This window comes from Pogoniulus pusillus, chromosome 2 (assembly GCF_015220805.1).
Source record: "Pogoniulus pusillus isolate bPogPus1 chromosome 2, bPogPus1.pri, whole genome shotgun sequence".
NCBI classification, from domain to species: domain Eukaryota; kingdom Metazoa; phylum Chordata; class Aves; order Piciformes; family Lybiidae; genus Pogoniulus; species Pogoniulus pusillus.
In genome coordinates, this window is record NC_087265.1 from 3364210 (window position 1) to 3376700 (window position 12491).

Sequence of the window (12491 nt, forward strand, 5' to 3'; positions counted from 1 at the left end):
CCCTTATCTTAGTTTAAGGCCGTGAATAAAAACCTCTCCCCTGTACACTTCAGCCAATTCTTGTTCCATTATGCAGCAGATCTCCTTCGCCTCTCACATTTCCGAGCTCTTTGAGTCTGCTATTACCTTCTCTGCAAAACTTCCCTTGCATACCTCCCTCCTGAGTTCACCTCTGACTAAATCCTCTTCTACGCTGTGTAATTTCCCCTTGTCTTATACCTTTCCCCCCCCACACACTTCTTTGTCCTGTCTAAGGCTCAGTTTTATCACTCTTCTAGCTCGAGACAAATACTGCCATATGCTTTCTCATGCGTTGTTACACATGACCTACATCCCACCCAAGCCAAAATTACTTTACTTGCTTTAAAACCCTCAGTGGATTTGTACCTTGGGCCCTGGAGAGATTTCAGCTGTATCTGAAACCACAGCAGAAAACAGACCCTTTCTTATTTTTATATCACATTCACAATACAAACTACACTTTCCAACCCAAGGATTCAAAACTGTTTTTTTCCTTCCCTGACAAGACAGTTCATAAAGGTTTGGGTTCAAAATTGCAGGTCTTTTTTGTCCACTTTTCCCTGCAATAAAACCAACAGATCAAATAATAAATCCCACATTAGTGACCTTTGTATTCCCTTGATAGTGCATTTGTGGAGACCCTGGCCTATATTATAGAGAAAATAGGAACTGGAAAAAAGGGGTGGGGAGGGGAAATAGCCACAGATGAAAGAAGAAAAATAATATTTAGTATTGTTATGTGAAAAAGAAGTCATCAGAGGTCTGGTTCAGAGCAAGAGCTAAGCCAGCTTAGCCAGAAAAAGGCAGGTTCCCATTACAAGGGGACAGCTTCTTTTTCTGCCCCACATTTCTGCCTTTCTTTTTGCTTTTCTCTTTTTGCTCAGGGGCTGCAGCAAAGGAGGAGGCTTGAAAAGAACGATTAACCTGCGTTACACTTGAGTAAACTAAGATTAAGAAACAAAGTGGCAAATAGCATTGGTGAACTCCAGTAAGGATAACACAAAGCTTAGGGATGAGCAGCCTGAAAATTCGCTCGGTCTCCCCAACAGCCACGAACTCAGAAAGTCCCTAAAACACAGCTTACCAAAAGCCAGGAATTCAGACCAAAGTCCTATTCTTATACAGCTTCCCAAACTAGCCACTGTCAGAGACAGGGTACTGGGCTAGAGGGAATTTTGGTTTGGCCCAGAAGAGCCTTTCTGACATTAGTAGCTCCAGATCACTTGCTAATCTTTAATAAGAGCGGTCTGGCGGCAGCGGGGTGAAGCCATGCAGACCTACTGACTCCTGCTCTCCTGCTTTAACCTCTTGCCTGCACCCTCTCGCCCTCTGCCACGGTTCTGCTGAAACACAGGGTGAAAAATATTACTGCAATACACCCCAGTGGAAAACTAGGTAAAAGGAGTGCCACACCTTGTGCTCCAGCCTCTTTTTCTTGTAGCCATAGCTGGTAGTGTTGCTGTTATAGAATGGTAGGGCTTGGAGAGAACCTCTGGAGATCGAGTCCAACCTCCCTGCCAAAGCAGAATCAATTTAGCGGTGGCCACACAGCAACACATCCAGACAGGTCTTGAAACTCTCCAGAGAAGGAGACTGCACAACCTCTCTGGAGAGCCTGTTTTCTAGCCCCCCCCGTCACCCTTACAGTAAAGAAGTTCAGGTGTTCCAGTTTGTATTTGTTGCCCCTCATCTTGTCCCAGGACACCACTGAAAGGAGACTGGCACCTTCTTCTTGACATTCACCTTTCAAGTATCTATGAACAATAACAAGATCTCTTCTCAGCCTTCACTTTTCCAGCCTAAACAGCCTTGAACGGGGCTGGTCCAAGTTAAAGCTTGATCAGTGCGTGGTCATTCACAACTGTAAATGAGGGCCAAGGGTTGCAAAGTGAAAGAGGGTAGATTTAGATTAGATGTTAAGAAGAAATTCTTTGTTGTGAGTGGTAAGCTCCAGGAACAGGTTGCCCAGAGAGGTTGTGGATGTGTTTTCCTTGAAAGTGTTCAAGGCCAGGCTAGAGGAGGCTTTGAACAGTTTGGTGCAGTGGAAGCTGTCCCTGCCTATGGCAAGGGAGTTGGAGACAGACGATCTGTGAGGTCTTTTCCCACCCAAGCCATTCTGTGATTCTGTGAAGTGGCAGAGCCCTCACTCCTCCCATGGCCAACAGTGCCTGCTGCAACCTGCGTCTCCGATGCTCCCCATCTGCCTGCTCACGCCAGATCTATTTTGGAGCCGCCCGCAAGATGCCGGTGCACACATGGAGCTCACAATCACAGCAGAGAAGAGTGAGTACAGTGCTGCTTTCCTATAATTACCATCTATCACTCTACCTGCAGATAGGGATGGGAATAAAACAGCTTGCCCACTTTTCTCTGTAGAACCTCCAATTTTCTGCTGTGCAAAATTGCGGGTAGCAGATGATCAAGTTGCAACTACACCAGTGTGAAACTGCCGTTGCGTCACCAGCTTGCAGACAGTGTTACAAAACTGAGGCAAGGCAAGGCTCTGGGAGGTTCATAAATGTTTCAACATAACCTGGGCAGAGTTAGGAGGAAGCTGGGTCTAAAACTGGAGATTTCTGGGTTTGACTACGTACAGCTTGAAAGTCAGGCTTGTCAGCCCTGAGCGTAGAAAAGGCTTGTCAGCCTTCAGCTGATATGCTCTGGATGTTTTGTATTGAAGATCTTCACTGTATTTTGAGGTTCATTCAGTCAGAATCAAAGGACAGCTTAGGGGAGACAAGCCTGAATATAGAGTACAGGGTGGGGAGGGGGGAAACCCCAGCCAAAAAAAGAAAATACACTTCCACAGAGCCCCTGTGAACACAAACTGCAAGCCTTGGTTTGCTGAGCTTAAATCCAACTGTAGTCACTAGTTATCTGCTGCTCTGATAAATATTCATGTATCATATGTTCATATCTGACTGCAGGAAAAGAAAAAGGATTCAGAGAGCTTTGTCTGCCCTATGAGCTTTTTATCTGTGCTTTACTAACCTCCTCATACTTGGTAAATAAGACTATTCCTTTGTTCAGACCTTAACGCTCTTAATACCCTTGCAGATTCAGCAAACCTTTGTTCTAAAATGCTTTGTGCCCATTAGGGCTTTTGATTATAGATTACACCACCATTTGATTTATTTTATTGGGTTTGGTTTGGGTTTTGTTGTGTTGTTTTGTTTTTTTTTTCTCATGGGCAACACACTCTTCTTTCATTGAGCAATATTCAGAAACTTGGAAATCTAACCTGTGTTTTAGTCTCAGGACAGGCACATTCTTATGGTAAAAAAACCTCCCCAGTTGAACTTGGGAGGCGTTCAACTCTTGTATGGTTGATACTTGGCCAGGTTAATTATGCAATCACCCCAAGTAGAAGAGGACAGCAGGATGCATGAGCGTTTTTCAAAGCCTTGTTTTTTAGCACAGAGACAGCTTTCTGGAATCAAATAAAGAAAATGGAGAATGTCTGTGATTTACAGTGAGCTGGCACTCTGAAAATGCAAGCATTTAAAAGATCGACAAGGCCAAATTTGCAGTCATTTAGGGAATGATTACAGCATGCATCTACATATCCAAGTTTAATCAAGCTGCCTTGGGTACAAGCGATAGAATAGCTGGTGGCGGCAGTGGGTTTCAGTGTGAGCCTGCTTAGGACACTGGATGTCTTCACAGGCGGTTGGCCTGAACCAAAGTCCATGCTGATATGGCTCTGCTACCATTGGCACGCCTGCAAGTGGAGTTAAAACCAACTCACCTGGATCTGCATGTGCTACAGTGATGCTGGTGGCTTGTGGTGAGCAGGATCAGGCTTCTCAACGCCCTGGAGTGGGTGGTGTCAGGGAGGGTCTTGGCCACACGATGCGCTGCCTTTGTATGGAGTTGTCATGTCATATACGGCCCCGTTCTTTAGTTGGATGACTGTCACACTGAAAATTAAAACAACTTAATGCAAACAGGCTGCCAGCTCTCAGCATTGAAAAATCAACAAGCCAGAATCTAGGAAGTCAGAAGATTGGCTTTAAAAATCACAGCAGTTCGAGAGACAAGAACTGCGTTGGGTTTAATTGTTCTGCTGTAACTGGATTCGTGTTTTGAAGCTTTTTTCTTAGTAAACACATGGGCTGGAAACAGACTTTCAAAAGGACTGCATGTTCAGCTTAACAACCTTAACTCCAGCAGTTGGGGCTTTAGGGAAAACAGCAAATATCACAAGGTTTATGCTAGAATTTCAGAAGTTGCCAATGCTTTTTCAAACCCCTCCAAATTTGGCTGAAAAGATGAGCAATGTATTAAAAGAGGCTGGACGAGGCATTGGGTGCCAGGGCTTAGTTCATTAGAAGCTGTTAGGTGCTAGGTTGGACTCGATGACCTTGAAGGTCTTTTCCAACCTGGTTAATTCTCTCTGTGACTCTGTAACTAAATCCTGAACTCTTAAAGTAGCTGCTGACTCTGGATGCCTCCAAATAAACTACAGACACCTCCCCAAAAGGCTTGCAGCATCAGAGGGCGTGTGCTCACTTAGAACAATTTAGGCCAAAACTATCATGAAAGGAATGCAGCAATTCTGATTTAACAGCAGCCAGAAGGCTTGGAAGTTATATTTTTTTTCCTGAACTCTAATGTCTCCTGAGATATTCACCAAATAAATAAATAAAAAAACAACAACAACAAAAACCAACAGGGATGAGCAGCTTAAAAATGAGGCACTTAGTGCCATGGTCTGGTTGACTGGATAGGGCTGGGTGATAGGTTGGACTGGATGATCTTAGAGGTCTCTTCCAACCTGGTTGATTCTATGATTCTATGGTTTTAACATTTCCTACAGCCCATGTGTATACATACTTGCTTTCTCTTCCCCCATTCCTGCTGGTCAGAAGATAAAGCCATCCTTGTCATCTCCTACTAATACTAAGAAAGGCAGCAAGAACTACAAAATCAAGTCCCTGTCATATTCCATCGAGCACGCTGGCTAGATACGGATGTCTCGCCCCCATTTACAATCTGAACCAAAGGATCTGAAGCCAAGAAAGCAGCTGGCACAATAAAAACAGTAAAAGCTCTAGCTGGCACCTCATGCTGACAATGACTAGCCAAATCTCCATGGGGAAAAATGCCAGTATAGATTTCTGTGACAAAAACAACAAAATAGATTTTTGTCAATGTACATAGATTTGACAGGAAGTCAGACAAATCTATCAATAATGAGTGACATATATCTGCAATATTCCCAAACAAAATGGTACATTTGAAGACAAACTGAGAAAATAACTAATTGTGGGACACATTCAGCTGGACTCTCCGCTCGCCGAGCTGCAAAGCATTAACACAGGTGAGGCTGCAGCTATCCTCGGTAGAACTGACCACATGCACCAACCCCATTCAAAGTGCTTCCTAAAGCATCCTTCTTAGCAGTCATACCTCAGAAAGGGATAAATTATTTGTGAAGATCATGGAGTAAAAAAGTGGAATTTCAATTCCACCTGAACATCAGCAAACTTGGATTTCCAAGTTGGATGCTGCAGTTATCCTCGGAAGAACTTACCACATGCACCAACCCCATTCAAAGTGCTTCCTAAAGCATCCTTCTTAGCAGTCATACCTCAGAAAGGGATAAATTATTTGTGGAGATCATGGAGTAAAAATGTGGAATTTCAATTCCACCTGAACATCAGCAAACTTGGATTTCCAAGTTGGATGCTGCAGTTATCCACGGAAGAACTGACCAGCCTCATTCAAAGTGCTTCCTAAGGCATCCTTGAAAACATTCATATCTCAGAAAGGGCTAAAATATTTGTGGAGAGCATAGAGTGGAAAAGAGGAATTTCAATTCCACCTGGACATCAGCAAACTTGGATTTCCAAGTTGGATGCTGCAGTTATCCTCAGAAGAACTGACCACATGCACCAACCCCATTCAAAGTGCTTCCTAAAGCATCCTTCTTAGCATTCATACCTCAGAAAGGGATAAATTATTTGTGAAGATCATGGAGTGAAAAAGTGGAATTTCAATTCCACCTGGACATCAGCAAACTTGGATTTTCAAGTTCAATGCTGCAGTCATCCTCGGAAGAACTGACCAGATACACCAATCTTAATCAAAGTGCTTCCTAAGGCATCCTTCAAAATGTTTGTACTGCAGAAAAGGCTAAATTATTTGTGGAGATGTTGGAGTGAAAAAGTGGAATTTCAATTCCACCTGGACATCAGTAAACTTGGATTTCCAAGTTGGATGCTGCAGTTATCCTCAGAAGAACTGACCACATATACCAACCCCATTCAAAGTGCTTCCTAAAGCATCTTTCAAAATATTCATACTTCAGAAAAGGCTAAAATATTTTTTTGAGATCTTGGAGTGTAAAAGTGGAATTTCAATTCCACCTGGGCATCAGTAAACTTGGATTTCCAAGTTGGATGCTGCAGTTATCCTCGGAAGAACTGACCACATATACCAACCCCATTCAAAGTGCTTCCTAAAGCATCCTTCATAACATTCGTAATTCAGAAAGGGCTAAATTATTTGTGGAGATGTTGGAATGACAAAATGGAGTTTCAATTCCACCTGGACATCAGCAAACTTAGATTTCCAAGTTGAATGCTGCAGTTATCCTTGGAAGAACTGACCAGATACACCAGCCTCACTCAAAGTGCTTCCTAAAGCACCCTCAAAACATACCTCAGAAAGGACTAAATTATTTGTGAAGATCATGGAGTGAAAAAGTGGAATTTCAATTCCACCTGGACATTAGAAAACTTGGATTTCCAAGTTGGATGCTGCAGTTATCCTTGGAAGAACTGATCAGATACAGCAGTCTCGCTCAAACTGCTCCCTAAAGCACCCTTCTAAACGTTCATACCTCAGAAAGGGATAAATTATTTGTGGAGATAATGGAGTAACAAAGTGGAATTTTAATTCCACATGGACATCAATAAACTTGGATTTCCAAGTTGGATGCTGCAGTTGTCCTTGGAAGAACTGACTAGCCTCATTCAAAGTGCTTCCTAAGGCATCCTTGAAAACATTCATATCTCAGAAAGGGCTAAAATATTTGTGGAGAGCATAGAGTGGAAAAGAGGAATTTCAATTCCACCTGGGCATCAGCAAACTTGGATTTCCAAGTTGGATGCTGCAGTTATCCTCAGAAGAACTGACCACATATACCAACCCCATTCAAAGTGCTTCCTAAAGCATCCTTCAAAACATTTGTACTTCAGAAAGGGATAAATTATTTGTGGAGATCATGGAGTGAAAAAGTGGAATTTCAATTCCACCTGGACATCAGTAAACTTGGATTTCCAAGTTGGATGCTGCAGTTATCCTCAGAAGAACTGACCAGCCTCACTCAAAAGTACTTCCTAAAGTATTTGTCAAAACATTCACACTTCAGAAAGAGCTAAATTATTTGTGAAGCTCTTGGAGTGAAAAAGTGGAATTTCAATTCCACCTAGATGTTAGCAAACTTGGATTTCCAAATTGGATGCTGCAGTTATGCTCAGAAGAACTGACCAGATATACTAACCTCACTCAAAGTGCTTCCTAAAGTATCCTTCATAACATTCCTACCTCAGAAAAGGTTAAATGATTTGTGGAGGTGTTGGAGGGGAAAAGTGGAATTTCAATTCCACATGGACAATAATAAACTTGGATTTCCAACTCTGGTATAAATTTTTTAACCAGCATCTTTTCTTCTACACTTAGAAAGTAGAGACAGCCTCAAAGACCTGATACCAAAGAGTTGTTTATATATAGAGAAATATATATATGTATATGAGAGAGAGCACATTGTGATGTGCACACAAAAATAATGCCAGTGCTATGTTGGCACTGAACAGCCACCTAACAAACTACTATTTACTTCACAGCCCTGTTGCATCCACACAGACCCTGGGAGAATCAAGTGGGTTTGCTTTTGAAAAGATTTCAGATCTATGAAAGTCCAACTAGGGTAAAAAAAGACCAAATATCAACATGAAATAACTGTTTAAGAAATTCTATAGCTGATAAACTGAATATAATTTAATGTTTGTTTGTTATAATCCAAGGTTTTTATCACACTTAATATAGAGCACCTCACTGTGTAGATGGTGATGAATGAGGTATAATTGTTCTACAGGCACACTTGATATTTGCCCAACTTTTGGCCAAACCTGGGATAGATTCTGACAGAGCTAGAACGAGATGCTCAAGTTCAGAAGCCACTGTGACGTGCTTAAAGTGAGTGTCTAGCAAGACAGCTATGCAAACAGATGGCAAGACCCAGATAGAAGATGCTTTTAAAATGAAGAGAGAGAAAGTCAGGAAAAAAATGTCTTAGTCATACAAATTCTATAGTCTTCAAAAATACCTGAAGTAGTTAGAATCATAGAATCAAGCAGGTTGGAAGAGACCTCCAAGCTCAGCCAGTCTAACCTAGCACCCAGCCCTGGCCAATCAACCAGACCATGGCACTAAGTGCCTCAGCCAGGCTTTGCTTCAACACCTCCAGGGATGGAGACTCCACCACCTCCCTGGGCAGCCCATTCCAATGCAAATCACTCTCTCTGACAACAGCTTCCTCCTAACATCCAGCCTAGACCTCACCTGGCACAGCTTGAGACTGTGTCCCCTTGTTCTGTTGCTGGTTGCCTGGCAGAAGAGACCAACCCCACCTGGCTACAGCCTCCCTTCAGGCAGTTGTAGACAGCAATGAGGTCTGCCCTGAGCCTTCTCTTCTGCAGGCTGCACACCCCCAGCTCCCTCAGCCTCTCCTCATAGGGCTGTTCCAGGCCCCTCACCAGTTGTTTCACATAAATGAACCAGAGGAGCCAAAGTCAGCTTCACTTGGGAAGAAGTGTGTTAAAGACATTGCCCTAATTTACCACCAGGTGTGTTCTGATCTATGTTGCAGAATGTATAACCACAGCAACATGCAGGTTGGCATATTCAGGACCACCAAGTCCAACCTAGAACCCTACTCTACAAGATTCACCTTAAACCATAGCCCTAAGCACCATATCCAAACCACCCTTAAACACATCCAGGGTGGGTGACTCCACCACCTCCCTGGTCTGCTCATTCCAGCGCCTGACCACTCTCTCCATGAAAAACTTTTTCCTAATGTCTGATCTAAACCTTCCCAGTCTCAGCTTGAGGCCATTCCCCCTTGTTCTATCTCTGATTACCTGTGAGAAGAGCCCAGCAGCAGCCTCTGTTCAAGAAGCCTTCCAACCTAGATCATTCTATGACTCTATGTGTGGGTAGAGATGCCAAGGGAAGCCTCCCTGTTCAGACAGTGGCTGAGGGGTAGTGGTGGATGCTGTAAGCCATGACCCACAGCCTAGCCTTTGATGATGTGCCTGGGGAGTGAACAGAGACACAGCCAGATTCAGACCATGCTGAGGTCCTCAAAAACCTAACAGAGAGACTGTAAAAATACACATTTGAGAGCATCTTTTTTTTCTCAGAGCATTTTACTCCATCCATTTTATCTTATTTTTATTAGTGGCTTCATATATATATGAAACAAAAAAAGAAAGTAGATCTGTAGTTTTGAATACATTCAGTTCTGTAAGGTAAATTCCTCTTCCAAATGAAAAAGGGAAAAGAAGTAGGTAATGCTTTAATTTGTTATTAGGAGTAATTACTCTCTGGCCTCAAGGGGGTTACTTCTACACTGGTTTTTAACAAGAAACCCATTTAACATATATTTATCTTTGTAAATTGTCCTGAATGATCAGCAAATACCTAATCATCTGCAAAAAGCTGGTTAAAACACCCTTACCCTGATAGCAGGGAATTATAACCTATGAGACCAAAGAAGATGAAGTGGTGGTTTAAACCATGATAGACACTTGCAAGAAGCAGATATTTTCACATGGTTGTTTTTCCTTTGAATCTTTCCCTTTGGTTATTAACATGTTAGGAATAGATCTATTGTCCTGTAGCTGTGCATGGCACAGACAGGCATCCTGAAGGCCTTGAGGAAAGGTTAGGTTTGTGTGCTGACCCATCTGAGCAAAGCACAAAGCAGCTGGATGATACAAGTTCAGGCCAGGATTAGAGCTTGCAAGAGGGTCATGAATGCTGCAGATGAGCAAAACACCATGAATGCAGGAGGAAACCTCAATATTTTAAGTCAGCAGATCTGCTCAAACTTCAAACCCTTTTAGAATCATAGAATCAAGCAGGTTGGAAGAGACCTCCAAGCTCATCCAGTCCAAACTAGCACCCAGCCCTGGCCAATCAACCAGACCATGGCACTAAGTGCCTCATCCAGACTCTGCTTGAACACCTCCAGGCACGGTGACTCCAGCACCTCCCTGGGCAGCCCATTCCAATAGCAAATTAGACCTTACAGGAGGGTCATGAATGCTGCAGATGAGCAAAGCACCATAAATGCAGGGGAAAATCTCAATATTTCAAAAGCAAGCAGATCTGCTCAAACTTCAACCCTTTTTGCACTGCAAACAACTGCAATTTGTGTCTCCCCTTTACTGTGACATGGTTAGAGGTAACAACAGACTCAAATTGGACCTCACAGCTTTGCTTTGATGCATGCAACCAGACGTGAGTGTCACATCTTTCCTCTGCCCTGCTTTCTCCACTCATGTGAGCAGACAGGGGATGGAAAAAAAAGCCCTACACAATCATTTTCCTCTCTAGGGACTGCATAGCTCAAGGGATTGGTAATAGGACAGAAGCCTTTCAGCCCTAAATCAATTACTCAGAATTGACTCAGGTTGTTAGTAACTGAGTTTGTTTGTTTGGCTACATAAAATAGATAAAACATATTCACTCTCCCAATGAATATCCTTTTTGGCTCAGTAGAAACCAGAGGCTAGAGAGGCTTGAATGATCCTCCCCACCTTTTTCCTACTGACTTTAAGAGTTTAATGAAACCAAAATAGGTTGGACTGGATGATCATGGAGGTCTCTTCTAACCTGGTTGATTCTATGATTCTACAAAACCCCCAGAAGCAAAACGTGGAAGCAATCATTGCCCTTTGGATATGGCTAAGAATCTCCACATGCTAGACAAAGCACACTCAAAACAAAACTACAGAGGCTGGAAAGATCCTCCCCACTTTTCCTACTGACTTCAAGAGTAATGAAACCAAATTAGATTAGACTGGATGATCTTGGAGGTCTCTTCTAACCTGGTTGGTTCTATGAAAACCCAGAAGCAAAATGTGGAAGCAATCATTGCCTTTTGGATATGACTAAGAATCTCCACACTCTGGACAAAGCACACTCAAAACAAAGTTTCTTTCCATCCTCTCCCACATTAAACAAGCTCACCCAAGGTCTGCAGCTACAAAAAGCCTCAGATAAGCAGAGCTAAGAGTTTGTGCTCAGAGAATTTCAACAAATCTGCTTCCAAGGCATGCAGTTAATTGGGAACTGGTGTTTCCTTTCCTCTAACCAAGGTAAATATAGTTTTACACTGACACAATTTTATCTTTCACAAGGCTTAAGAGATTCCTTAACTCCGTATTAATTCATACAGGCATGATAATGAGCCAATAAATATCCAAGTGGAGGTAATATTCAATCTCCAGCAGCATCTAACAATAATCACCAGCTCTGTGACTCTGGGGCTGCCCATGGACGCAGAACAGGAGTATAAAATGTCTGCATGTTTGAAGGGAAGTGTTCCCAGGAGAGCTACCAACGAATGCCAGGCATTTCTTTATGCACTCCTTTGGAGTTTTCTCTTTCCAGACCCACAGCAAAACCAAGAAGCAATTTGTAAAACACACACAAAAAGCTTGGGAAAAGTTTGTGCTCAGTTTGAAGAATGCAGAAAAAGAATGGAAGGGGAAGGGGAAGGGGAAGGGGAGAAGGAAGGGAAGAGAAGGGGAAGGGAAGAGAAGGAAGGGAAGAGAAGGAAGGGAAGAGAAGGAAGGGAAGAGAAGGAAGGGAAGAGAAGGAAGGGAAGAGAAGGAAGGGAAGAGAAGGAAGGGAAGAGAAGGAAGGGAAGAGAAGGAAGGGAAGAGAAGGAAGGGAAGAGAAGGAAGGGAAGAGAAGGAAGGGAAGAGAAGGAAGGGAAGAGAAGGAAGGGAAGAGAAGGAAGGGAAGAGAAGGAAGGGAAGAGAAGGAAGGGAAGAGAAGGAAGGGAAGGGAAGGAAGGGAAGGGAAGGAGAGGGGAGCAGAGGGGATGGAAGGGAAGGAAGGGAAGGCAGGAAGGGAAGGAAGGGAAGGCAGGAAGGGAAGGAAGGGAAGGCAGGAAGGGAAGGAGGGAGAGAGAGAAAAAGAGAGAGAAGGTGACAAAGAGACAGAGAGAGAAGGCAAGAAAAATAGAATGAAGGAAAGAGAGAAAAGAAAGAAAGAAAGAAAGAAAGAAGTAAAGAGGAAGAGAAGAGACGAGACGAGAGAACAAAAAAGAAAAGAAAAAAGAACCCCTCCAATTATGGTTCTTATTTTATCTGAAGTGGTTCAGCCACGCCTAGTTAATTCACATGACTTTGCTCTGTCTTGATCCTGGGGAGTGAAAGGGTTTT

The 12491-nt window shown here is 43.0% G+C and overlaps 1 long non-coding RNA gene across 1 annotated transcript in view; it reads right to left on the reverse strand.

Annotated features, from left to right (window-relative positions):
- The window catches only part of LOC135187515 (uncharacterized), a 172823-nt gene that overhangs the window by 30239 nt on the left and 130093 nt on the right, over window positions 1-12491 (reverse strand). The window contains exon 3 of the long non-coding RNA XR_010307355.1: window positions 3770-3941. This is a non-coding gene — a long non-coding RNA (uncharacterized LOC135187515). The remainder of the gene's footprint in view (window positions 1-3769; window positions 3942-12491) is intronic.